The sequence below is a fragment of the Triticum aestivum genome, chromosome 6B (genome assembly GCF_018294505.1).
Source record: "Triticum aestivum cultivar Chinese Spring chromosome 6B, IWGSC CS RefSeq v2.1, whole genome shotgun sequence".
NCBI lineage: Eukaryota > Viridiplantae > Streptophyta > Magnoliopsida > Poales > Poaceae > Triticum > Triticum aestivum.
The window spans coordinates 437,973,262-437,978,870 of NC_057810.1; positions in this window are offsets into that span (position 1 = coordinate 437,973,262).

A 5,609-nucleotide genomic window follows, 5' to 3' on the forward strand; every position below is an offset into this window, starting at 1 on the left:
ATCATGTTCTTTCCAACATGTTGAGCTTGCCAAAGGATAAAATGAAAAAGGAAAGGTGAAGATCACCGTGACTCTTGCATAAGGGAGAAGATAATAATAAAAGATAGGCCCTTCACGGAGGGAATTAGAGGTTGTCATGCACGTTTAGGGTTGATGCACAAAATCTTAATGCAAAAGAACGTCACTTTATATTGCCCCTTGTATGTGGACCTTTGTTATGCAGTCCGTCGCTTTTATTACTTCCACAACAAGTTCGTACAAAGCTTATTTTCTCTGCACTAGTAAGTCATGCATATTTAGAGAGCAATTTTTATTGCTTGGGCCGATGACAACTTACTTGAAGGATCTTACTCAATCCATAGGTAGATATGGTGGACTCTCATGGCAAAACTGGTTTAAGGGTATTTGGAAGCACAAGTAGTATTTCTACTTGGTGCTGAGAATTTGGCTAGAATGAGGGGGAAAGGCAAGCTCCACATGTTAGAGGATCCATGACAACATACTTTATCTTAGATGTAAGAAAACATAACTCATTATGTTGTCTTCCTTGTCCAACCTCAACTCTTTAGCATGTCATATTTTAATGAGTGCTCCCAGTCATAAAAGATGTCAATGATAATATATCTATATGTGAAACCTCTCTTTCCTTATTACTTCCTATTAATCACAACGATGACCAAAGCTATATTTGCCAACTCCCAACAACTTTTAATCATCATACTCTTTCTATGTGAAGTCATTACTTTCAATAAGATCAATGTGAACTCTTTGATTCTTTTTATTATTTTTCTTCTATTCACCCAAGATCATGGCAAAATAATCAAGCCCTTGACTCAACGCTAAACTTTATTATATAGCTCACAGACTCGATTACAAAGAAGAATCATAAAGCAAAACTCAGAACTAGATCATGCCATGACTTTATTCTACTAAATCAAGATACTACTAAAAGGATTGAACTAAGAAAAACAGTAAAGGTAGGAGTTGTAATGGTGATACGATAGCAGGGCACCTCCCCCAAGCTTGGCAGTTGCCAAGGGGAGTGCCCATACCCATGTGATTATATCTCCTTCTTTGTTGTTGGTGTAATATTCTTGGCGATGATTCCCCTCAAGATACGGTTCTCCTCCTCGAGCTTATTGACTTGCTGCTTGAGGTCCATTATTTCCTTGCGAAGCTTTCCTGTAACGGCTAAAGCTCCTTGCACCCAAGGGTGTTGTATAGTTGCAGGAGAACAAGAGACACTCCTCCTCATATTTTCATAGGAAAGAAACCTAACATTGGAAGGGATAACCGAGTTTGGAATAGCTGAGCTCTGTAGTTCCCCCATTGTAAACCCAGCTCAGAGGCGAGAGGTGACTTCTTGATCTTCCATGGCATCTACCCTCATCAGGTCAGCCTCCATCTCTTCCTCCATTGCTGGCCCAAAGTGATCAGCGTCGCTGTTTGCCCTTGGTTCTGGTGCCGGGTTAGATACCCGGCTCTCCCAGACTGACTCTTAAGAAGACATCTTGCTCTAATCTGCTGCAGCGGCAGCTCGAAACAAAAATAGAGGATATTTGCGTTATACGGTGGTCAAAACCTTTGGGAGAATATATAATGAATTTTTACCGACCAAAATACGTATCGTGCAAGAAAACGAAGTCCGGAGGGCACACGAGGTGCTCACGAGGTAGGGGGGCGCGCCCAGGGGGGTAGGGCACGCCCACCACCTCGTGGGGCCCTCGTGTCCTTCCCGGACTGCCACTTATTTTTCTATTTTTCTAAATATTCCAAAATGGAGAAATATTGCCTTAAAAATTGTTTTGGAGTCGGTTTACTTACCGTACCACATACCTATTCCTTTTCGGAGTCTGAAACGGGCTGGAAAGTGTCCCTTATGTATTCCTCCGGGGTTACGGTTTCAATAATATTGGTTTCAACATTTATGGGATTACCTGAGATGTAATCTTTGATCCTTTGACCGTTTACCACCTTCGGATTTGTGCCTTCGAAGTTGTTGATTTTTATGGCACCGGAACAATAGACCTCCTCGATAACATAGGGACCTTCCCATTTAGAGAGAAGTTTTCCTGCAAAAAAATTTAAATGAGAGTTGTATAGCAATACATAATCACCTACATTAAACTCACGCTTTTGTATCCTTTTGTCATGCCATCTTTTAACTTTTTCTTTAAACAACTTGGCATTTTCATAAGCTTTGGTTCTCCATTCATCAAGTGAGCTAATATCAAATAACCTCTTCTCGCCGGCAAGTTTGAAATCATAGTTGAGCTCTTTAATAGCCCAATACGCCTTATGTTCTAGTTTGAGAGGTAAGTGACATGCTTTTCCATAAACCATTTTATACGGAGACATACCCATAGGATTCTTATATGCAGTTCTATAGGCCCATAATGCGTCATCCAGTTTCTTAGACCAATTCTTTCTAGACCTATTAACAGTCTTTTGCAAATTTAATTTGAGCTCTCTATTGCTCAATTCTACTTGACCACTAGACTGCGGGTGATATGGAGATGCAATTCTATGATTAACGTCATATTTAGCAAGCATTTTACGGAAAGCACCATGAATAAAATGTGAACCACCATCAGTCATTAAATATCTAGGGACTCCAAACCTCGGAAAAATAACTTCCTTAAGAATTTCAATAGAGGTGTTATGATCAGCACTACTAGTTGGAATAGCTTCTACCCACTTAGTAATGTAATCAACAGCAACTAAAATATGTGTATATCCATTAGAGGCAGGAAAAGGTCCCATATAATCAAAGCCCCAAACATCAAATGGGTCAATAACAAGTGAATAATTCATAGGCATTTCTTGACGTCTACTAATATTACCAATTCTTTGACATTCATCGCAAGACAAAACAAACTTACGGGCATCCTTGAAGAGAGTGGGCCAATAAAAACCGGATTGCAATACCTTATGAGCAGTTCTATCTCCAGCGTGGTGTCCTCCATAAGCTTCGGAGTGACACTTGCATAGGATCTGTTCCTGTTCATGCTCAGGTACACAACGTCTAATAACACCATCTACTCCTTCTTTATAAAGATATGGGTCATCCCAAAAGTAATGTCGCAAATCATAGAATTTTTTTCTTTTGTTGGTATGTGAAGCTAGGTGGTATAAATTTAGCAACAATATAATTAGCATAATCAGCATACCATGGAGTGCTATGAGAAGTGCTTATGACATTTAATTGTTCATCAGGAAAGCTATCATCAATAGGTAGTGGGTCATCAAGAACATTCTCTAACTTAGATAAGTTATCTGCAACGGGGTTCTCAGCTCCTTTTCTGTCAACAATATGCAAATCAAATTCTTGCAGCAAGAGAACCCATCTAATAAGTCTAGGTTTTGCATCTTTCTTTTCCATAAGATATTTAATAGCAGCATGATCAGTGTGAATAGTTACCTTAGAATCAAAAATATAGGGTCTGAATTTATCACAAGCAAATACAACTGCTAAAAGTTCCTTTTCGGTAGTAGCATAATTTCTTTGAGCATTGTCTAGAGCCTTACTAGCATAATGGATAACATTTAATTTCTTATCAACTCTTTGCCCTAGAACAGCGCCTACAGCGTAATCACTAGCATCACACATAATTTCAAAAGGTAAATTCCAATCAGGTGGCTGAACAACAGGTGCAGAGACTAATGCTTTCTTAAGTATTTCAAATGCTTCTACACAATCATCATCAAAGACAAATGGTACATCTTTTTGTAGTAAATTAGTCAGAGGCCGAGAAATTTTTGAGAAGTCCTTAATGAACCTCCTATAAAATCCGGCATGACCAAGGAAACTTCTTATACCTTAGATGTCCTTGGGACATGGCATCTTTTCAATAGCATCAACCTTGGCTTTATCAACTTCAATACCTCTTTCAGAAACTTTGTGCCCCAAGACAATACCTTCATTAACCATAAAGTGGCACTTTTCCCAATTCAAGACAAGATTAGTTTCTTCACATCTCTGCAAAACTCGATCAAGATTGCTCAAGCAATCATCAAAAGAGGAACCATAGACAGAAAAATCGTCCATGAAAACCTCACAAATTTTTTCACAAAAATCAAAGAATATAGCCATCATGCATCTTTGAAAGGTAGCAAGTGCATTACATAAACCGAAAGGCATATGTCTATAAGCAAAAGTACCAAAAGGGCATGTAAAAGTAGTCTTTGATTGATCTCTAGCTGACACGGGTATTTGAGAGAAACCAGAATAACCATCTAGAAAGAAATAATGTGTATGTTTGCATAATCTTTCTAGCATTTGATCAATAAAAGGTAAGGGGTAATGATCTTTCTTAGTAGCCTTATTTAATTTGCGGAAATCAATTACCATCCTATAACCTGTGATATTTCTTTGCGGAATCAATTCATCTTTATCATTAGGGACAACAGTAATACCTCCCTTCTTAGGGACACAATGGACAGGACTTACCCACTGACTATCAGCAACAGGATAAATTATACATGCCTCCAGAAGCTTGAGTATTTCTTTTCTTACAACTTCTTTCATTTTAGGGTTCAAACGTCATTGAGGATCACGAACTGGTTTGGCATCCGCTTCCAAATTTATTTTATGTTGACATAGAGTGGGACTGATGCCCTTAAGATCATCAAGAGTATATCCAATAGCGGCACGGTGCTTCTTCAAAGTTTTCAATAATATTTCTTCTTCATGCTCTGAAAGGTCAGCACTAATAATGACAGGATATATTTTCTTTTCATCAAGATAAGCATATTTAAGATTATCAGGCAACGGTTTAAGCTCAAACACAGGATCACCCTTGGGTGGAGGAGGATCCCCTAGGATTTCAACAGGCAAATTGTGTTGCAGAATAGGTTCCTGTTTAAAGAATACTTCATCTATTTCCCTTCTTTCATTCATGAACATATCATTTTCATGGTCTAGCAAATAGTGTTCTAAAGGATCACTCGGAGGTACGGCAATAGAAGCAAGACCAATAATTTCATCCTTACTAGGCAATTCTTCCTCACGATGTTGTTTACTAAATTTAGAGAAATTAAACTCATGAACCATATCATCCAAGCCAATAGTAACAACATTCTTTTCGCAGTCTATCTTAGAATTAACAGTATTCAAGAAGGGTCTACCAAAGATAATGGGACAAAAGCTATCTTGTGGATAACCAAGAACAAGAAAATCAGCGGGATATTTGGTTTTTCCACACAAGACTTCAACATCTCTAACAATTCCCATTGCAGATATAGTATCTCTATTGGCAAGTTTAATTGTAACATCAATATCTTCTATCTCAGCGGGTGCAATTTCATGCTTAATTTCTTCATACAAGGTAATAGGTATAACACTAGCACTAGCACTAGCACCCATATCACATAAGCCATGATAACAATGATCTCCTATTTTAACAGAAATAACAGGCACGCCTACCACGGGTCTATGTTTATCTCTAGCACAAGGTTTAGCAATTCTAGCAGTTTCACCACAGAATTGAATAACATGACCATCAATATTATCAGACAAGAGATCTTTAACAATAGCAATATTAGGTTCTACTTTAACTTGCTCAGGAGGTGTATAAGTTCTAATGTCACTTTTACGAACAACAATTGAA